This window comes from Haemorhous mexicanus, chromosome 5, assembly GCF_027477595.1.
Source record: "Haemorhous mexicanus isolate bHaeMex1 chromosome 5, bHaeMex1.pri, whole genome shotgun sequence".
NCBI classification, from domain to species: domain Eukaryota; kingdom Metazoa; phylum Chordata; class Aves; order Passeriformes; family Fringillidae; genus Haemorhous; species Haemorhous mexicanus.
In genome coordinates, this window is record NC_082345.1 from 45362369 (window position 1) to 45386089 (window position 23721).

General features: G+C 38.4%; 1 long non-coding RNA gene across 1 annotated transcript; it reads left to right on the forward strand.

The window, feature by feature from the left end:
• Window positions 1–7953: 7953 nt before the first annotated feature.
• LOC132328116 (uncharacterized) lies at window positions 7954–22730 on the forward strand. Its single transcript, XR_009486693.1, has 3 exons — window positions 7954–8043; window positions 17862–18073; window positions 21599–22730. It is a non-coding gene; the product is annotated as an uncharacterized LOC132328116 (long non-coding RNA).
• The last annotated feature ends 991 nt before the right edge of the window (window positions 22731–23721 follow it).

Sequence of the window (23721 nt, forward strand, 5' to 3'; positions counted from 1 at the left end):
GAGTGCTTTCTGATCCCAAACTCAGGCGCTAGGAGAAATGAGAACCACATCCACTGGCCAGGGGTTATGCTTAGAGAATGGACAACGTCTTGAAAAATTATGCTTTTCATAAATAAAATTTTAACATTGTTTGTGCTGTATCTTGGAGACATAAAAAAAAGAAAGGATTGAATATAATGTTTCCCTTTTGGTCTTGCTGCAATATAGGAGATCCAGTCAAGACATTAATCATCAGATGAGAACAAAAATCCATGGAGATTGCCATCAGGGTACCTTGTTTGTGCATTCAGTTACAAAGAGCTCTTTCTGCACAGTCGTGTGGAGATCCTACTGTGTTTGTGTCATTTAGGCACAAATGCACAATCCTAATGTGAGTCACCACAGCCTTCCCCACGTGTTACAAAATTCATTAGACTCTACTCCCAGCCATAAAACAAAGCCAATGATTTGCTCTCAGACATCTACTTCAGTGTCCCTGATTTCCACACAAGCTTGCTATGAGCTATCTTCTGGCTCTCAACACGGCCTCTCCAGGACAGGGACTCTGTCTGCCAGCATTAGGAACTGCCAGAAGACGTTTCAGTTTGCTCAGAAAGCTGAGCAAGCCTCAGCTGTCCTTGAAGGATCCTCTGCCATGAGGATGTCAGGGTCCTTGAAACACTGCTGAAATATTGTGCCCCTTCCCAAGAGAATGCAGCCCATGATAGGCTGTGTAGGAGGTAATGACACAGCAATAGTTCAAATTAGCAAAACCCTCATCCTCTGCAACATGATTTCCATTGTTTTCCTTTTCTTGATAGTTTCCCAAAACAGCAAATTCAAGCACATCCACTCTAAAGTACAGCTACTGATTAGAAAGCCTCAGTAATAACCTGATGCTCACAGCCAACTCTCAATAAACTCTGAAGAATTTATTGGGAGCAGGGAGAGATTCTGCCCTGGGGCTCTTGGCATTTTGCATCATTATCTGCAGAGAATCAAAATTGTTGCTGAATTTTCTGAGCCAGAATGTGACTAAGAGCCTTTTATCTGTTTTGCAGAGAGCACAAAAGCCTGAGTTTATCACTAGAAAATACAGCACACAGAGTTACCTCCAGTAACACTGCACCCCAAATCTCATTCCACAAAAATTAGGGGCTGTGGCATAGCTAGGCACTTTCAGAGAACCAGCCTGACTGTCTCTCCAGCACACTCACCACCGAGGCAAATGGTTTTTTCCATCCTAGCTGGGCATTCTAGCTGCTAGCACTGACAGCTAACAGCTGCATTCATACTCCAAATGTTAAGCTAACCTTTCTGACAACTTCACACACTTTTGTAGACATGACAAGACATTCCTTCACATCTGATGATGATTTGAAGTAAAGATTAATAGGCTGATTTTCATAAGTACTTGTCAGTAACTGAGTTTTCTGTGCTGACGACACTATGTGAGCTTGAATGCACACAGAGGTTTTCTGGGAGAACACAAATCTTAAAAGAACTGAGCACACTCAGTGCTCCACTGATCGATATTCTTCACTCATTATAGGCATGTGCTCATGCACTGACTGAGGAATCAGTACTGTTGTTTTATTTATGGTCTCTTTCTAAAATGCAATTATACATTCAAAATATGCCAATTTCTTCTTCTCAATAGCTTTGGCACTAAATGAGAATTTTAATAAATCATTTTTATTGTTACTGCTCTGGTATTTTCTGCAAGTGTCTTGTTATGGGAAAAATGTTTTCATCCCTAAGTGTTGTCACTTGTTTCTCATGTTTTTTGGGGGGCTTTGGTTTTGTTTTTTGAGTTACTTTTGTTGTTGTTGGTTTTGGAGGGAGTTTTTTGAGGTTTTTGGGGTTTTTGGTTGTTTTTGTTTTTGTTTTTGTTTTTTTTTAGTTGGGGTTGGGGTTTTTTGGAGGAGAGGGGGTGTTTGGGTTGTGATTATTTTGAAAGGGATGCTCAGTTGTAGTCTGCTAGAGGACTAGTGAAGGTGGTAGTAATACTTTCAGGGTTATTTCAATATGATTATAAAGATGAAAACCATATTTATTTATTTTTTAACATGCCTTTTCAGACTCATTTCCCATACTCCTGAAAAGAAACAAAAGCAGTGTAGTGCCACAAAAGCAGCATTTTTCTATATCAGTCTGCTACTTACTGCTGCTCCCAGTAACTGTCTTTGTGACACTGCAAGTGACAGATCAGGACTGGAGCAACAAGACTTGAAATAAAGATTTAGGATTTAGATTTACTTTTCCTATTTCTTGACCAAATATATTTCCTTTACACAAATTCATATTTCTCACAATTATCCTTAGAAAAAATTGTTGAATATCTACTGCAGTCAAGTTCTGGGTCATCTTATGGATAAGAAGGCACTTCTGAAACTCCAAGACAAGTACCCAGGAGCCATCCAACCATTAAATAAAATCCAGGATATTTCTCCACTTACTTAATTTACTATTGTATAACACATTTTCTGTTTGGATCTGATTTTTTTCCCAGAGAGGTACACTGCACTCTTTATTGTTGAAAGAGGGTAAGGGAAGCATGTACACTGTCAGGGAGTGTATATGGTAGAGTAAATATTTTGGCATCCTCAGAGGCGCCATGTAGAAACTTCAGGAACAACAAATTGTCAAATAAATGTGTTACTATAGTGTATTTTCTGAAGTGGTCAACCATTAAAGAGTTAACAGACCAATAAGTGTTGCCAGTATTTGGCAATGTGGCATCCCAGAGTTACATTTTTTGAAGATAACCATTTCAAAATTATGGCAGCACTGCAGTATTATGGAAATGCTGCGGAAACCTGAAGAATACGGTGTAATTATTTTAAATGTAATCATTAATTTTGATTAATTATTAGTTAATGGTTACATTAACTAATCATTAATTAGTTGCTTAATGAGTCAATTTTAAACAGGTCAATTTTCTGGCAAATTCTATGCCTTCAAGACAAAAAAGACTAAATATTCCACATAAAATATATCACACTATCCTTCTGTGAGCCATATCTGTTTGAGGGGAATAGCTAGTCAAGCAAAATCTTAGAGCAGAAGCTCAAAGCTCACGATTTAGACTTCACCTCTGGGAGAAAACACATGGATAAATGTTTTAATGAACTATTTAAATGGAAAACCCCTTATTTTGGTTTAGAATGTCCACAAGGCAGCACTGAATGAGCATTTCTCCTGTGTCCTAATCCCACAGCACAAACACCTTAGCTCATTCCTAGACTGGCATGTAGACACATCACTGGTGCTACTGGGAGCAGCCATGCTGAGGCTGGCACAGAACTTCAGCCACGATGACCCACCGTGCATAAAAGCAGCATTTCTGCCTTCCTTTGTTTTAGGCAGGCTGGGATGTCTCTCTCAGTCCTTATCCTGGTGCTGATTTTCAACTAAAACTTAAAAGACCTTCAAAATCCGAATCCTCTTTTCAAATAAGACTGCAGACATTCCATTAACTGTTTCAAGACCTATTATGAGAAGGACTGAGGTAAAGATGAATGACTGGATACATGAATATATTCTTTTTTACTCTCATTTTCTTAGGAAACCAGGCTACAAATAGAATCCAGTTGCACACAAACCTTTGAGTTTCTTTTCATGTCAGTATTTGTTCAGTGGGCACAACAGCTCACTGCAACCAAGGAAGCGTCATTATTCATTTGCCACCTCAGTGCTCATTTAATCACCTCCTACCACAGAAAACCCCAGTTTTTTTATATAATCCCAGGAGATAAGACAGTTTAAAAATAGACACACCATTTTTAGATTTTTCCTTTCTGACCTTTTTGAACAAAAGGAAAATATATCCAACAAATCATTCAGCAAAACTTTCATGCCTCTCTTTGACATAATTTCCTAGCTCTATGGAGCACATGGAGCACTTGGCAGGAACATTTTGCACAGTATCTGGTATTGCCTCTACAGCAGGTCATTTGGGAAGGCCCTGAGAAAGCTGCATATAAATAGTAAAAGGGAGATGTCATAAACCTGTGCAAGTGGATCCTTTTCCTGGCTGCTAATCCATGTAAATACAAATCTAGGCTTATCTTTTCACTAGAGAAAATGCAAAATCAGGACCTGAAAACATACTAGCATAAAGCAAAGGGAACAGATATTAAATATCAAAATTAAGCCCCCAGTCTGTTAGAATCAGAAAAACAGAGTAAAACGTAGCCTGAATTGGAAGAGCAAAGTCCTCTGAGGTCTGCAGGCAGGGATGATGGGGCTCTCAGCACAGGCCAGCAGCACAGCAGCGAGTGGGCTCTCCATGTTCACACAGCTGATAAACAGCCAGCATGCTCCAGCTGTGAGTAAATTCTCCCAGTAATGACTGAGAAATCGGATAATGGGAAGTACAAGCAGTGGGAAAGGCTACAGCCTCCAGACACTGCATCTGGCTGGCACGGTAGAGATTGGTGAGCTTCATTAAATTACCAACTTTAGCTTACTCTAAAGGCAAAAAGCCACATAGAACTAAGGGCCTGCAGAGAGATGCACAAGCAGAGGCACAAAGGTGAGGAGCTGAGTTAAAACAGTTCTGAGAATAACAGTAACCAAATAAATGTTCCTGAGAGGAGTCTGGATGTTTTCTTCATCAGCTGTATTCCTTACAATGCGGGAGAGCCAGGACAACACCATTTCATTTCATGGGTGTTTTCCACATCAAAACAAAACCCAGATACTTTCCAGTGCTTTCATGAAATATCCATCTATTGATTGAAAAGATAAAGGGTTTTTATCATTTTCCTTCTTTCCCCCAGCCTTTGCTTCTTTCTTTCTCTCCTACTTTCAAACAAAAATTGATAATAGACTGCTGCTCTGAGAAGTCTCACAAAAGAGAAAAGGTGAATTTATTGTGTCTTCATGAAAAGCTTTAGCTAAGCTTCATGTTCCAGCAGAAATACATTTCTCTGAAAATGTTCCAATCAACTCAATGCTCTTCATCTAAGCCAAGCAAAAAAAGAGGGCAGCTCTGGCTGACCCTGCTCCAGAAGGCAGCAGCAAGGGAGGAGCTTTTCTGCAGAACCACCTTCACGATGAGTGGAAGCAGGTCCAGTCAGACCTGTCAGTGAAAATGAGGTAGCAAGGGAGTGAGAAGACAGCTGCGATGCTGCAAAATAATTGAGTGAAGACGCAGCTCCAAGATAGTTTATATTTGTAAGAACACTTGTGCCTTTAATCACTGGGGCATAAGCTAAAATTAAAGACCAGGCCCCCCATTTTACACATTTGTATCACGCTGTATTTTCACATACTCACGACTATTACTTGGCTAAGGGACATGATTTCACTGTGAGCATTCTTCAGGAATGTCACAAGGGACTTAATTTTTGAATGTTATTAAAAATACCTTTTTTTTTTTGAATGACCAAAACAAAAATATATTTTTTAAAGTCTGTGTTGGGAGCCTAATGCTGCAAGGACTACATTTATTTAAATTATACAGTTTTACTCTAATGAAAACAGAAATTATTCTTGAGTGAATAATTAAAAATAAATGATCTGCTAACAGCATATGCAGACTGTATTATCACTGCAGTGGGAGGAACACAAATTCACAAGACTGAATGGCTGTACATCCAGCATTCAAAAATGACAAAAAGAAAAAAGCTTGACTAAGATTTTGTTACAAGCAAATTCTACTGTATTTACGAAATAAAATGAAAAAAAAAAATTCATGTTTGCTCCACACAGCACAACTATTCTATTTTTTAAGGTGGCAAGACCACAGACATTTCAGGAGATTATTTTTCAAAGTGAGGTTTTTGTTTTTCAGTAGCCCAACAGAATGCACTTCTGGGGAGAGATTTTGATAGGGGTATTTCCAGACCTTCTGTGCTCCTAGTGTTGCTGTGGATACAGGACTTGCCACTGACTTTTCATATCTTGTCTTTCCACATCATCTGCTGCTATTTCTGCCTTACAGTAAAGGAAATCCAAGAGGAAAGAGAAAAAAACCCAACCAACTTCTCTGAGCCCAGGTGGATTCCCAACATCTATTTTTAGAAGCAAATCTGACAGAAATCTCTTTGCATTTCTGGTGCTGGGGAACCCCACCTAAGGCTGCGTGTCTGTGCCTGCAGGGTGGGGGCTGAGCCAGTGAGGTGAAATGGAGAAGAGTGGCATTTTGACTGACACATCTTGGCAGTATTCCTTGCAGGTACAATCTTTTGTACTTAAGGAGCTGTACATGCAACATGTCATCTCTCCTCATTTCCTTTCTGTGTACTACAGAATAGGATGCTGTGAGTGTCCTCATTTCCCATTGAGGGCTTGGCACAGGTACAAAAACACTTCTGTGACTCTAACTCCATGGGAGAAGAAGCTGACAAGATACAGGGCACGTGCTTCCCCATGTGAAGAAGGGTAGGCATTCATGCCACAGCTCATTGCTTTCACAATTTTAGAAATGTAAGATCAGAATATGACAACAGTGCAGGCAATCTGAAGGCAAAGTGGTTCCTTAATTCACAAAGGATTCATAGAAAAAGCCCAAAATCATTAACAGAATGAGGCTTTTGCCATTACCTTCTTCATTCAAAATATCTTCCTATTGCAATTCAGGTTGCCACTCCAGCAGCCATAGGCAGTATAGCCAGGTAGAAACTATTCACCTGAGGGTAGGAAAGAGTATTCTGTCTACCTGAGCACAGAGCAGGAGCAGTGGAGCTGATGCTTACACCTGCATGTTTAGTGGGCCAGACCTTCTGCTATGGTACCCAAATTTTTCCCAGTACATCTTCAACAGCTACAGCCAGTTCTTCATAGCTGTGGTGATGCCTGTGAAATCAAAATCTTGTAGAAACAAAGTACTAAATTACGTTTTTCATTACAAATACATTTTGAAACTAAATAAAGGATCGTTCCATGGGTTAGTACTTATGGCTTTATATATGTGTACTCTATTGCTGGAGAAAACTAGATTTAAGCAGATAACAAGGAGAGGCAAAGCTGGCATGATGAAGAACACCATTTTCAAGAAGAAAATCTGCTGAGGAAGCAATGGATGGTCACTCCAAAAGGGCAAAAGAGAGGGTTGGGGTTCCCAGCTATAGACAGGACAGACTCAGAAATTCTCAGCAGTGAGCAGTGAGGACTTGTTATTGCCATGTTCCTGCATGGGAATAGCTACATGCAGTTGTACAGCACCTAAACATTTCATTAATTTGATATAGTGGGAGTGTCATCAAACTCTCCCAGGAAAAATCACCGGGAAGCTCTTTTGGCTCTCAATTAGACCGTGCCTTGGTGAATTGTCCATTTGTCCCAGATTTCCCACAATGACAATTAACTGCTATTTCTCCCATGGCTGTAATTCTTCTAATTGCCAATAATTCATATTTAAAGACATTGCCCAATATCCTTTTGCTGATTACAAATAAGTTCATAAAAATACTTCTTTTCAATTTCTAAAAGCTGATAATATCCAGCTGTATCAGTACAATACAGTTTTGAAGTACAGATGAATATCCTAGGCATTATTACAGTGGAAAAGGGTCTGTTTAACAATATATTGTTCCAAATATTGAGTAAAATTCTGTAGATTTCTTATTCTAATGTTTATAGTACTGTAAGTTTGAGTAGGTCATCCAGGTAAAGTCTGGAGTTCTGTTTGAAATAATTCATCCAACACTAAAAATTGATTATATACGAAGTGACCTGGTGTTGATGAAATTTGCCACACAATGGCAGCTAGCTACAAAAAGATTCAGACATAATTCTGTGGTATATTCAAAAAAAAAAAGGAATAAACCAAATAGCTGGTCTGCAAAAGCTTTCCTCTAACCACTCCATGCACTTGGTCCGCCTGTCCTGCTGAGGACAAGGAGTGACAGAGTAGTTTGGTGAGCAAGTGGCAGCCAGCCAAGCTCAACCAACCAGAACTGAATTCAGCTGGAAGGTCAGGTTTGAGCAGAGCACAGTGCCTGTGCAGTGGCCTTTTGCAATGGAGTGGCTGAGTCCAGTTCTGGGAACAATGGTTCAAGAAAGACACAGACTTGGTGGGCCAGCTCCCGAGGAGGGCCATGAAAATCATCAAAGGTTTGGGACACCTGTTCTATGAATAAAGGCTGAGAGAGTTGGGGGTTTGGCTCAGATAGCTAATTTTCTTCTTTGTAACTGGAACAGTTGCTGTGTTTTGGGTTTAGTATGAGAATAATGTCAATAATACACTGATGTTGTAGCTGTTGTCTAGTGGTGCTTACCCTAAGGTAAGAACTTTCTGATTTTCTGTGCTCTGCCAGAGAGGAGGTGCACAAGATGCCATTGAGGGAATGTGGCCAGCACAGAACCAGCCAAAGAGATATTCGTGAATGATGAACATCTCAGATGCCCAGTATAGAAACTAGGGAGATGCTCAGAAGGGTGTTTGTGTCTCATAGAATTCTTTTGGGCTTTATTCCTTTCTCCCTTTCATTTATTATTATCATTAAAAATAATTAATAACACTTAGTGTTAATATTCTTTTTTAAAATTCTTTCAATTATTAAACTTTCCTAACCTAGGAAGTTTATCTTTTCTTTCATTGTCTATCATTTAAAGACCACCTCTCGTCCACATCTATTTTCTTTAATGCAGGGCACTACAGGAGTACATGAAATATGAAATACTTTTTCAAAATCAGAATTAACTTGTATTTTCATTGAAACAGATGGATTTCAGTAAACTAGAGTAAAGTAATGGTTCTTAAAGGGACATCAGGTGCTAAGCTAAGCAAACAGAAGCAAGTTAAAGATGTCATCTGCTATACTGAGTGATTACTTGCCTAAATCATAAGGCAAATATAAAAATTGTGAAAATTACGAAAATCTCAGGAAAATTGGAGAAAAGTAATGAAAATTATGGCAGCAAACAGAAGATTTAATGACAAATATGTAGCATGATAGTACCTTGATTGGTCCACTGTTACTCTCTACTACTATTGATGCAACTATCCACTACTTACTCGAATTAGCATAATGGAGGGTAACACGATTTTTCACCTTTCCCCAATAAAACAAATAATTTTCCAGTTAACATGGGAACCCTAAACTAAACAGTCCCCTGATCCATTGTTCCTTGTCTTTGAACAACAAATTTCTGAATGAAACCTGATTTTTGTTATCATTTCAAACATGTAACCTTTCATAACCCATAAAATAATTGGATCATAAAAACTGGGATTCATATATTTAGTACAACCAAGCTGGTTTCTCCTAAAAATTACAAGCTTTAGATAGTGAACACCTGTGTCTGGTGAGAAGCCAGTAGGATCACTGTGGGTCTGACTTTACCTTGCTGAGTAATATATACTCACAAAAGTAAAATTTAAATTATTTGATTTGTGTCACAGGGAAATTAGACAAATTGTGGTGCATGGTAGTCAGCCAAAAGGACCCCAATTTATTACAATCAAGATTTTCTTGATTTGTTTCAAATTGAGACTATCTATGGATGTGCTCAGTACTCCATTGCACTTGCTTTCAAGAAAGAAAGCAATTTTTTTTTCATTGCTAACACTTATTCTGGGTTTCAGTGACAGAAGAAGTGGCAGTGCTGTTGACAGATGAATAGGGTAGATTATGTTCTGTATAGCCCTTTTTGAAGGAGTAATTCAATATAACAACATGGTTTCCTATGAAATCTGTTCTTTAGATGTATTTGGAGCTCAAATTGTGACTCTTTACAAAAAATTGAGGTCTTTTCTAGATGCATCAGTGTGCTCCATTTTTCTCTATTAGCCTTCAGGTTAGGGTGTTCTGAAAAAGCTCTCCACTCTCCCTACTGAGAGAATTCAAAACTCCCTCTAATCTCTCTGACCAGAAGCAGGATAATCCAGCCCAACACTCTTGTTTCTATCAAAGCTGGGACACGATGCAGGAGACAAGTGTGGGCTACATCAGGGTGGCCTCAAAGTTCATGAAGAAAAATTATTTTCTAAAAAAAACTTCCCAGTGAGTTCACTTTTTAAGGAGTTCAAACAAAATCAACACTGCTTGGCCATCTATTTTGCATTATACTTTAGGAGGGAGTTCACACTGGTACAGAAGATTTGTCTGAGGCAAAGGCTGGCAAATAAATCTGTGAGTAGATGCACCAGGCTGTTACAGTGTGATCCAAAAATCTCTGAATCCAGAGTATGGGCTCCAATTTAATTCCAAATATAAAGAAAATGTTGGTGCCATGGCTTAGGTTGCCTGATAGGTGGCAGTTCAAATCAATATAATGCCTGATAGTACACCCAGAGGCAGGCGTGTGCCCAGCTGTTGGCATGTGCAGGCCTTGCTTTTCAATTTTCCCTGCTCTTCCTGCACTCCCAAAGACATAGCCCTATGTCTTCTCTACATTTGGCAAGCAGCAGTGATCGTCACCAGGGTGGGTCAGAGCCAGATTTCTGCTCCTCTTGTAGCAGGAAACAAAAAGCAAAGATGCAGTTTGTTCAAATCCTTCTAAGATTGTCATCATCAAGCATCCAAGGACAAAGTATAGCATCTGCAGTGTCACACATATTTTATTGAGGACACAAAGTATCCCTCCTAGCTCACAGCTTTACTTCAGCTCATTACTGGATTCCTTTTCTGTGCATTTCCCACTGTTCCAGGGTCCCTCTCTTTCAGTCTTCTTGTTCCTTCCATACTGGTTCAGTTGCTTAAAATACCCTTTCAGATTAATGCCAGTTGCTTTCTCTCCTTTCAGTTCCTATAAATGAGGCAGCATTTAATACCTTTCCAGTAGAAACGCTGCAATTTCAAAGAAAGGCAGAAGCCATTAGTACCTGGCTAAGCTCTCTTCCAGGTGGAGAGCTGCTTGTTGCTCTTCAGCCTTTCCATTGCTGATAAAGAGCATGAAGGGTCTCACCCTCCCTGCTCATGATGTCAGCAAAAAATAGCATCTGGCAATACTGGGCAGATTTTAGTGTATTTTTTTTTTTTTTTTTTTTAGTATAGGAGAAAGCAGAGTTTGTTAGATATTTGTTTTGTAAATTCCATTTCCATTTTAATTAGAAGGCAAGTTCCTGCAATTTTTATCTTAATTACCATAATCTAGTTAAAGTCAGTATGATGGGTACTGGCAGGAGAAGGAGCTTGGTTATGTTTGCTTTGTCCTGGGTGGAAATCTTTAAACAGATAAGTATTGGAAATAGGTCTGCAAACTCTCTTTCTGATACATTATCCATGTACACGAGTTACTCCATGGCTTGTGTACAGTAGGATCTATGCAGTAAGGGAGAAACAGTTTAAAATGTATCACTGCATGCATAACAACTGTCATAAGGAAAACTCATTTTTCTGTTTGTCTTGGTGGTTTTTCTGGTTTTTGTTTTTGGGGGTTTGTTTAGTTGTTTGGTTTTGTTTTGTTTTGTTTATAGAGAAGATCACATTGGGAATGCTTTTGTTTTCTTGGGAAATGACATATGGGTAGGCACATATTATGGATTTCTTCACTATTGAATTTTATTCCTGTGTAACTCAATTAAGTCCAGAGTTAGAGTGAAACAGCAGTAAATCAGACTCTATTATTCTTAGTTACTTATATAGAGTCACAAGTTAAATTCACTGTGATATAACCAGGAATGTGTGTGGGAAGGTACTTTAAAGAGTCTCTCCAGTGAAAGCCATCAATCTTTCTGACTGCATTAACTTCTACTCCACAGCCCACTGTGCAACCAGAGTTTCAGAGGGTGCTTTCCAAGGGCATCCTCATCTTCACCTCAGAGCAGAGAAGTTGCTGCAGAGCAAGTGGGAGCACTCGGTGCTCTCTCTCACCTACACTGGCTACATTCTTTATTAGCATCATACAGCTTAGCTGCAAAACTGGTCTGGAGGAAAAATAATGTAACAACACTCATGGACAAGATCAGGGAAGCAAGGGGTGATTACATTTTCTGGAATTTCTTGGCAGGTTAATTTTACCCATTCAGGCTCACTCTGTCATAGCCTTCTATACTCTTACAAGCCCTCAAATTTGAGTTCTCAAGTGGTATGGCCATAATCAGATTTTTATAACAGAAAGGACAAAAGATTCTGCCTATTGAGGCTTCATGTCTTTTCAGTTTCTGTTGACTACATCTGACAAGCCAGTTTACTCTTATAGAGGAGTTACAGCTGTTACAGGGTGACCCTTTGCTTCAGAACCACATGCATTTCAGACTTCACAAATCTTAGGCAGGGTTGCTGCTTATTTTCTGCCTAAATTTGTTTGAAATGCATTTTAAAATCCATACATCTTGATGGTTATCATCTGTTTTCCCATTAGGCTGACATGAACAGGAATGGCATACGCGACATGTCGTAACCTCCCTGCACCCCTTCTGTGGTCAAAAAGAAGGGTCTTCCCCTCACAAGTCACAACTGCTGGGCTCTCAGCAGAATGCAAGCCTTCAGGGAGTGAATTAACATTATATTCCTCAGTTTGATTAAGGGGGAACAATCACTGCCAATATAGGTCAGCGTTTTAACACTCACAGACACTCAGAGCAACCTTAAGGTTTTTTTAAGTGTCTTCAAGCTCCTTCTAAAAAACCCAAAAAGAACATGCCAAAGGGAAATCTTCTAGGTTTGGGTCCTTGAACAATAGCAGACCTGTTTTTTTTTTAAATTTGATTGATTTTTCACTGATGCTTCAAATATATACAGCCATAAAAGGTGCACGTAGACATACTTTGCTTAGTATTATTTTCGGCAGTTTTTAATTAACTTTAACTCAAAATTTAATAGTGAAGGTAAATTAAATCTGAAGTGCTCTTGAAGAGTCTTGAACACATGTAGGAAGAGTCACTGCACATTGCCTGTGTTTCTGGCTTTAAATTGCTCCATTAATATCTTCTATGTTTTCAGTGCTAACATTTAAGAAATTATTTTATTAATTAAGTGGCAGTATGATCTTCACAGCCTCTTATTAAAAAAAAAAGATGCTAAATTACTCCAGATACCATTTACATAAGGTTTTACTGCATTCACAGTTGGAACAATTGTGGTTTATTTGGAAACCTTTTTGTTTGGATGTATCAAAGCAGCTAACCTGAAGTTAACCAGATAGAAAATGATTGTTTAATTGAATAAAAGCTGCAAGATTTTGATTAGGATAGCTCACTGCAAAAATAAGAAATGTCTGAAACATTACTGGACTGGCTAAATTTAAGCAATCAGGTTTCCTTACTACCTAAACTGAAGCCACTATCCTATAGTCTTTTATATGTGTTTTCTCTGCTACAAGCACATTTAGAAAGACAAACATGGATTGGATTAGATGAAGTCTAAGAAGCACACTTTTCTCATTTATAAACTATATAAAAATGATGTCAGACCAAATATTGCCTTCTGTCCCATAGCTTCCATAAAGGTGTAAAGCTGTCATTGACTGCTGGAGCCAAGCTGTAAGAAATGTCCCCAGTCATGCAGGAAAGACAGTTTTGGTCATCTAACACCATAAATTTCATCCTACCATTGTGGTTTAGGAGTATCTGTGGACATTATATGTCCCAAATCTAATGATTTATTAATTTGTTGATGATACCTATCTTATGCACTGCCTTTGACCTTGTGATGAATAGGGAATGATTTAAGCTCTACCACCAGGGAAAACTTAGATATGGAAAAGCTATCATATGAATTTTTATCTATATGAAGGAGGAAATACATATGATACATGCTCCTTTAAGAAATGTAGATAAATGAAATAGCCAGTTTCCAGATATTTTACAAACATGCTTGTCTGCTGCCATAACACAGTGGAACATCCAAAATAAGCATCACTCTGGTTTTTGGTGCACCCAGAGGAGAGGTCAAGCATGTACTTGGCCATGTGCCTCAGCGAAGCAGTGCTTTTGATTCTTGAGCTTCTGCAGCTCCAGGAACTGGAAGGACTGACTTCACCTCAAGATACAATTTTCTTAGAAAACAATGTGGGTAAATTCCAGAATAAAAGAGAAAGAGGAATAACCTGCCAAGTGTTCAGTGTGCTGCTCTCTCCTCATGATGCATCATTTGCTGTCCTTACAGTTTAAACAAACGGCAGATTTCCACTAAGTCCCTGAATTGGCTAGAAACTGGAAAACATCAGCCACACCATCTGGGTCCAAGACAAACGAGGTAGAAAGCAGAATTTTCAAAATGCCAGAGCCCCAGCCTTCCAAAGCGCTCAGTCACTTGTATCTTCTCCAGTCTCACTTCAGTGGAGTTGGTTTTTTTCCCATAAAAACACTTATTTTCCACCACTGACTGATGATATTGCACTACTGAATGTTTTTCCCACAGCCATGTAGCCTGGGTGAACCTCAAGCAAAAGCGATGACAAGCTCAAACCTGTGGGACCCCAGAGAGGTCTCTGATCTACAACAGCTGGTGCAGAATTTCCTCACAGTTTCTGTGATGTGTGGAAGAGGCTAGTTTGTTCAAAACAATGATTCCCAAAAGCTCTTACTGAACTATATGCAAAGTTTGGCTGGAAATCTGTCACAGCTTCTTCCAGTGCATTGCTTCACAGATGCTGGCTGGCATGGCTTTCCCTGCTTCCAGAGCAGTCCCACAATGTGCCATGGCCTCCTGTGGGAAATCACAAGTTTCTGCTGGGTTTGTGCCAAAACCCCAACTGCTACAGGGTTTGGAAGCCTGATATTAGAAGAGCTGTTTAGCAAGGTGTCTGGGAGACTCACAAAATCCAGCCCAAGCTGGCTTCTCCTCCCATTTTGAGGAAGCAGTACAAGGCTGAATATCTTTGGGGTTAAGCTGGGGTTGCAAGGCCCCTCACTCATTTGTTGTTCCTCATGGCATCAGGACTCCCAGCTCCAGACAACACCAGTAGGCTGCCCTAAGTGGCCTTGGAATTCCACACAGCAAGCTCAAAAATTTGATCTTTCCTTTTAAAGATTTGATTTAAATATTATATTAATTAAAAAAAAAACCTACCAAAAAACCCTTCAATATGCACTTTATTTTTCCTGAAAAGTTAGGAAATGCTCAGAATTTTAGAATTTTGTGATGAACAGGATCTAACTCACTAACATTGGATCAAATATGAAACTGTTCAGCACCACTCATTCCATCAGCAACATGCAGAGGAGGAAGTGGAATACCATCCCTCCTAGAGACCAGGGCTAAGCCGACAGAGATCCTGGCCATCCATAGCTTCAGACCTAAAATTACAAATAAAAGAAAAGGGACAAAGAGAGAGAGAATGATTTTAAAAATAAAAAATAAAAATTATTTTGATTAGAAGTGAGAGTGTCTGAAGCTTGAGAGAAGCTCATTGCTTTTCAGTAAGAAAACCCTAACAATGTCCAAAATTGAATTTTTAAACCCAATTTTAAATGTAATGGATTTCATAGTGCAAAGTGATGAATATTTCTATTGTTCTCTAAATGAGCTTCTCTAGCACGGGCTTGGGGCTTTTTTTGCTAGATGTTGAATCTCTGGCAAACGTTTTGTTTCACTCTTCCCAAGGCCGTATTTGTTTGCAGCAGTATGAGAATTAATTTGAGAGGTAGCAGCCCACAAACTTTGCACAGAGTGGTCTTTAAATAGGATTCTGATGAATTCACAGAGGATTGGAATGAAACACCACAAAACCTTTACCTTGAAAAGCTCTAGTTTCTTAAATCAGTTTCCCCAGAGTACATTTACAGTAGCTGTCACCAAAGATAGCTTATTGGTGATGAGCCTCAAATGAGCACTTCAAGTCCATGAAACAGAAGGTGCATAAGCAATCACATTAGTGCCATCAAAGTGAGGTAAATAGCATAAGACAACATTAATTTGCATGCTGACAAGAGCTAAATTGCAGGGTTCACCTGTAGCAAAAATAAATCACATGGTGATCATCGCTCTTGCTTTTCTTCTAGTAGCATCTGCCAAGTACACCATAAAAATTCTGGTCACCTAAAGGAAAGTATATTCCAAAGCTAAATGTCATCATTACTTCAAATTACTGTGAATTATGACACAGAAAGCAATATTTGGTAGCCTCTAGCAAAACGGTAGCCTTTCCACAGTCCTCTGCATGAAACAATAATAGTATTGATAAAACATAATACATTTTTGCAGTGCCACAGGCATTCAAACACTTGGAAAAAAATCCCTGATAACAGATGGAATGTTTTCTTGACATTAATATATGCATTTTTTTTTTACACATGGCAGTGAATGAGAAAAGTGTTAACTTAATAAAAAGTGATGCTCATGGGTACTGAGTAGTTTCAGGTGGCTTCTTTCCTGTCAAATATTCTGTATTTATGATAATAACACAAATTAGAAATGGCTGGTAGTTTCACTCTGTACCTTTCTGTGCTCTCTTATATTACATGTCAGGATGTTCAGCTGTATAATATAGCACTACTGGCTCAGAAGTAGCATTACCTATATACATAATTTTTGTGCAGCTGCTCCAAGGATCTCTAAAAAACTCCATGGCACTGCATGCTCCAGCAGTAGTACCACACTCTTTCCAGAAAGGAATAGATCTCCTTGAGAGAAATGTAAGAAATACAAGGGTCTTCATGCTAAATTGGCTCTCTCTTGCCACAGGATGTGTATCACAGCTGCTTTACTTAATCTACTGGGATGTCCTTGTCTTCTTTATTATTTTCCCAGAAAAAAATTGGATCTTATTGCTTCATCTTGAAATTTCAGCTTTACATAGAGCAGCCATATCTCCAATCTCCCTATAGTTAGCAAGTATCAGAGAAAATATCTGTAAACCTCTAAAAACTGCTACTGGTTTCCGTATAACCTCTTCTACGCTTTTTTACTTGTTTTTAGTTTAATCACAATAACATCTCTCTTGTACTCTTTGGCTGGTCCTTACGAATAACCTGAACCTCAATCTGCTAGTCCTGAAGTCACAGCATTTCAGGCTGGACTCCAGAATGCCTAGGGAGAGAAATCAGATTATATGTAAGAACATTTTCAATGTCATTTGCCTAATTTGCATAAAATCATTGTTGTTTTTTGAACACATTGAAGGCTAGTATTACCATGGGTTAATTAAAATAATTCCATAAACTTGAAGCAATTGTACTGTTACATTATTTCATGTTGCATAATCAAAGAGTTTTCTACTGAAATCACCCACTTGATTTTAGTATGATGAGCCCCATGGCAAAACAGAAACTGAAGTGCAACCTCCCACTTCCCTCCCCCTTCCAGAGGAAAATTAAAGAGAATTAGAAGTCCCTAACAAAGATTCTGGTGTGGAAAGCAGAGAGAGAATGCATCAAAAATTGCAATTCAATCATTTTTACTGCACGATTTCATATTTCAGCTGACAGTTAATTCATTTATGAGGTGGAATTGGGTGTTCCTAGTTATGCATTCCAGTATTTAGGTGTAATGGAGATAGATAACCTGCCATGACATAAGAAGGAACTACATAGTGATGAAGAGAGGTATTTGTCCAACCTCACACAGACATAATCAAGATGACAAACACTGAGTGCTCCTGCTAGAACTGCAGCACTCATTCTAACATTGTTAGTTCATGAGTTAACTTCTCACAGCCAATTTCAATTTACTCTAAATCTACACATATATACCCCTAGCCCACACTTCATGTCTTTCAAATGCCTTGCCTGTGTAATTTACTCTAGAAATCTGAATACAAATGGAAGCTAACAAAGGGAGGAAACATCTAGTCTGTCTCAGGGAGGATTTTGAGCACGGCTGAAGATGCCTGATAAAGAAGTACTTTCAAATTTTTCTGTGCCAGACTCACAGTATATCAATAGATACTAGGTTAATGAAGAGTCATGCAGCAAAATCAAAGGTATGCATCAAGAATATCCTATGATCAGATATTAGAAGTTATAGCTTTTTACCTTCAGCAGCAGTGAAATGAAAAAAGAAGGAAATTACCAATCCTTTTCTAACTGTCTTCTATATCCATAGCTGAGGCCTCACATGCACTGCATTAAGCTCCTTTTTAAAATTAATGAAGACTAATTAAGGAAAACAAGCCTCCACAAGAAAAAAAAAAAAGAAAGAAGTTGCTTTTGTAAAGACAGCTCTAGCAACTACCACAAAATGCCACTCTGCTCTAGAAAGCCAATAACTCACTGTAATATGAACTGATAAATGTTGTCTGTTTCCAACCAGCTCAGGTAAGTGAATCAAATGTTACTTTTAACTCTTATTTTCCATAAGATCATTATTAGCAAAAATGTTATGAAACTGATGCACAATCTGAGCTAAGTGAAATCACATCATGGAGGAGTAGAAAAAGTAATAAAGATTTAAGGAAACCATTACAGATCAGTTTATCTGACTATGACACATCTGGGTATGATAAGTTCAAATTCTGAAAGTTGGAGTAAATAGAGTAGAATAAAAAGAGATTTTTTTTTTTTTCCTGTGGGTATATTGATCAAGTTGTTTTCTGAAAAATACCAGTTATGATATAAACCAAACCCCAGAAAGATTCATCCAGCTGCTAGAACTTGCACCCACAGGGAAATGTGTCAATTAATAAGTAATTTCTACTCACTCTACTGAGCCAGTGGACTGCATATTAATATATATTAATTTATACCCATATGAATCTCTCTCTCTCTCTACATATATATATATATATATATATATATATAAAATTATCAGACAAATACCAATATAGTAACATATGGTAGTAATATGCAGATAATATGAAAATGGGGCACCTCTCCTATGAAGAAAGGCTGAGCAAGCTGGGGCTGTCCAGCCTGGAGAAGAGAAGGTTGTGTAGAGACTTCATAGCAACCTTCCAGTATCTGAAGGAGATCTACAGGGAAGCCAGAGAGGGACCCTTCACCAGGAACTGTAGTGACAGGACAAGGAGTAATGGGTGCAAACTGAAAGAGAGAAAATTTAGGTTAGATGTAGGGAAGAAGTTTTTGTACTGTGAGGGTTGTGAGGCACAGGAACAGGTTGCTCAGGGAGGTTTGTAGACGCCCCATCCCTGGAAGGGTTCAAAGCCAGGTTGGATGGGGCTTTGAGCACCCTGGTCTAGGCAGGGTGTCCCTGCACAAAGAAGTGGGTTTGGAGCTAGAGGATATTTTAGTTCCCTTTCCACCCAAACCATGTTACAATTCTATCATTAAGGCCATTCCTCCTGGTTCTAGCACTCCATAGGCCCTTGTAAAAAGATCCACTCCAGCCATCTTTACCCTTTTTAAAAATAGCTGTGGTGTTTCACTTACTCCTAGTCACTGGAGAATTTGCTTGAGAGTCACAACTTTTTCAAATACGATGGAGAATATCTGGGTGATTACATCAGCCAGCTCCCTCAGGCCCCTAGATGCATCTGTTTGGGTCCCATGGACTTGTATATGTTGAAGTTCTCAGGAGGTTTCAAATCCAGTGACAGTCATGCCCACAGCAGGGGAGAATTACCATCCCTCATTTTTTTCAGGGCTGTGTGAAGATGTGAAGACACTTGCTGATCATGTGTTAGAGGCAGATGGAAATTGAATATTTGCAATCAATTTTCAACAAACTCTACAATTCTAAAAATTAAAAAAAAATGTTATATGCTGCATCATGGCACTTAACTGGTGGAATTAAGGGAAACTACTTGTTACAAGCTAGTTTGAATTGAGTCCAACAGTTTGAATTGCAGCCAAGCTGAGAAAACCAAAGCAAAGTTTTAGTTTGATAGAAGTTAGCAGAGCAATTCTTGGTAAATAAAAAGTATTTTAGAACTAGAAATTTGTGTTTCAGTCTAGTGAAATGCACCAAAAATGGATGGAGTTTGCTGATTTTTTAAAATATATATTTTAGAGTAGGAGGACTGGGCATGATAGTGAAGCTGCTGGGAAAAAAATGATGAGAGTAAATGACTGTGTTACTGGAGTCTGGCTATACAAGCAGGAATATCTTCTGCTGCTCTGTCTGCTGACCAGCCCCATTCATGGCATGTGGGCATTTGGCCAGGTCTTGCAGAAGATGAAGAACTCAACTCTGTGCAAAATTTCTATTCCGTTTTTATCACAAAATATTGTGGATAAAGTAGAAAATAATTTTTATGACCTGTGATCGTGTCCTACAATTTTCTAAGGCTTTTGGGGTAAGAGAGAAGTAAATTAGAGCAGAACATGAAGCAAGCGGAGCTGAACTTCATTATTTTCGTGACCACTGTGACCCTTACACAATCACAGATTTCCCCAGTGAGAGGGCATGTCTTCTACAGAGGAGCTAGATTGTTTTGCCATCTCTCTAAGGCCTAGCTATGATTTTTAAAAACACATCAGATCCTCAATAAATTTTCTATAAATTGAAATTGATTAAAAGATCCCACAACAGGAGAGAATACACTGCAAGAAAGAGTGATACAAGAAAGCAAGCTTCATTTTCATCTTAATCACCCAAAAATCTGGGAGTACGCTCAGGAGATGTGTTTAATGAAAAAAAATTACTGAAACCTTGATGAAACCAGGCAACCACATCAGATTCCATTCTGATAGAATCAGAACTGCCTGTAGTGTGCCACAGTCCAACACCTCATTCCATCTTTTCTGACCAGAAAGAGTGGGATTACATATGGAGTGCAAAGTCATCAACTAAAGGAATTCCATGGGCTTTGTAGGGATGATCCATAGACTAGAGGAATGATATCTGTGTACACACATCAAAAAGACAAAAAAAGGTGAAGGTGTATTGGAAAGTGTGGGATCCAATATGACATAAATTATGTGGAAAGGGGGGTCAATACTGCTCTGCTTTCAGATGGGGTAGAGTTAAGGTGAAAGCTGAAAGACTTGTTTTATTAGACAAGAACAGGGAGAGGGCCTTGAATAATTAGTCTTAGTCCTGTCATGGACAGCAGGTAGTGTTAAGGTGCACATGCACTCCCTAAATGATATTTCCTACTGCCACTGCCCAAGGCATAACACTGGGCTGGATCTCTAGTCTGGCTCAGTAAGTATTTATTTTGTTCTTAAAACTGCTTAATTTTTTCATTGCTGACTGCAACATGAAGTTTGGAAAAGTGCTAATGAAATCTGCCAGTAAAACACAGCTGTATGCCAATGCAGAAAAAGAATGTACAAACAAATGAGAGAGATCTGAATAACCTCAAGGATAGCAACACAAGAAGAATCATCAAACTTATTAACACAAGGATAAAAACTCATTAATATTTTGCTAAGGATTTTTTCTTTAAACAATATGTTGATACCAGGAAAGAACAAAGTAATACAATGTCTAATAAGGATGCAGCCATGAAAATGTAATGTTATTATAGTAGAAGCATCTTCAGTGAAAGTGGGAACATATTAATATCATTATAGCTGTACTTCTCAAAAATGTTCTTTGACATTCTAAATAGTTATGTTCAAGAAAATTTTATCCAGACTGGACTGGTTTCAAGGAATGGGCTGTTAAGGTACTCAAAGACACATAGCTGGTTTTGGGAGGAAGTCAAAGTTACCTCTAAACCTCAGTCAGAGGATATGAGGCAGTCAGAGTGGTGTGTGGAAATACCAGCTCTAAGCCAGCAAGCTTGTGTACTGTCAGCATTCCAATAGCAAAAATCAATTGTTCCAGTTGGGCTAAACTGCTGTCAAGAAAGTTTCATATGCTGTTATGACTGAAACACACCTAGTTTGTATTAGTGCACAGTGCTTACTTTATCTTTCTCTCTTTTTTACATCAAGGGTGAGATGAACCCAATGCCTCATTGCTGGTGTGGGCCTTTCATTATCTCCAACTGATGAATTCTCATGATCAAGATTTTGGGTGCCTGTACAACAATTCATCTTCTCTTTAAAATTTTGTAAATTATATTGTTCAAATTAAAACATCCAACAATTAGAATTCCATTGTTCACTTAAATTCAGAAGGCTGAAGACTGCAAATTTGTACCCATTCCCATCCAATCTGTGCATGAACATTTGATTTTTAAAATATTCTGTTTTTCTAAAGCAAAGAAAACAGAATAATTCCTCCTTATTTACTGCAAACTCTGATATCTCATTAGGATCCCTGCTCAGTATCTCTCCAGATACCACTGTGACCTTATTGTAGTATGAGTATCATTGATCAATAGACAGAAAACTGTCAAATCTCTCTTAATGTGGGAAAACAGCTGCAGAACACATTTGTACAGAAGACAGACCTTACAGGCAATCTTTTTTTGCATAAAAATAATAATACTTCTGGAAGAAAAATAAATTTCTTGTTCTGTACAATTAAACTGCAGGGAGAAATCCTAGAATTAAAAAAAAAAACAGTTTTTAAGTAAAAACTCACCATCTGTCATCTAATAGCTCTTTTCTGCTACAGTATGTACAAGATGAAGGACTTTAAGATCCTTTGGATCAGCACATGACTTGCTCTAGACAGTGGAATGGTGCAGGACACCCTGCAATCTTTGGATCATATCACAGATGGAAGAGATGAATACAGGCAATAAGCCAACCTAAAATGAAAATAAATGTCAATGTGCCATCTTTAAGGGAAAGCAAGTGTACATGTATATGCATAAGCATAGATATAACATTTTTCTCTTGCATATGTGTTAGTGACTCAGTCACTTCCAGTGTACAACCCCTCACAAAACCCCCCAAAATCAATCAAACCACCAAAAGCAAAGCAACTTGAAAAAGTAATTCCAGTGGGGCTTTTCTTTGAAAAGAAACGTGGTGAAGTCAGTTTCTGCTTTTAAGCTATGAGGGCTACAAAGACCATGACCTCTTTCTGTGAGGAAATTAGATTTCATTTGAAGAATTTGCCAGCTGTACCATTTTGAATTCCTTTCTATGGATTATCCTTGTGAAATAAAGTCATCTGTACCAAAACAGAGGGTAAGATTCTCATTTCCAACTAAGCATCTTTACACTGCTAGGAGAACCTTTGCCATTTACTCTGAGATCTTTCTGTTGCTGCCTTAGAGGAGGAAACAAATTTAGCTGAATCAGTATCAGGTTCTTGCACACACAGAGAAAAAAGCCATATGAAGGAAACCCAGACATGCAGGTTAAAGGAAAGCTGACTAAGAGCAGGAAAGCTAAGCCCAACATTTTTACTGTGTGATTACTGAATGGAAAACTGCAAGACAATTTTGTTTAGTTGTTTTATTTTATTGAAAAAGAAATACACAGCACTATATTGCTTATTTATTCTTCTGGTCTGTATGGAATTTGAATAAACATGTGCATTTCTGAATTTTACAGGCCCTAAAAAGAAACTGGAAGAAAAAGTCATTAATTGAGCTAGAAGAGAAGAATAAGAGACTGGGATTCAGGCCCTTGGGACTCATTAGTCTCTGCTTTTGTATCAAACATCTAGGGAACAGGAAAATATCTTCGGATAACATTTCACAAACTAATTTGGTCTTTGAGCTGTGCATTTCACCCAGCTGAGTAAATATTATTTGCAGCCAACTGAGTAAGCTGTTACATTAGCTGCAGTGAAATTGCTGATTTGGAGCACTTAAAGAGGGAAAGTCAATAACGGGAAGAATTAACAGGCATGTGGCTTGCGTAAAGTTCCACAAAGTTTAACCTCTCCTTATTGGCAGTAACTCTTGGTTAGATGCTAGAATCTGCAAAAGCAAGTCAATTCTTGCCTTGGGTTGCTGTGACAACCTTAACGGAGCTGATGCAAACAACCTGAAATTGTATCTAAGAATACAATACAACTGCAACTCCCAGCCAGATTTAAGGGTACAGGCAAAAAAAAAAGGGAATTAAAGAAGAGGTGGGATTTTATGGTTTTTATGGATTTATTGTCTTTTTCTATGTGAATCTATCAGATTTTTGAACAACAAAATGTAGAA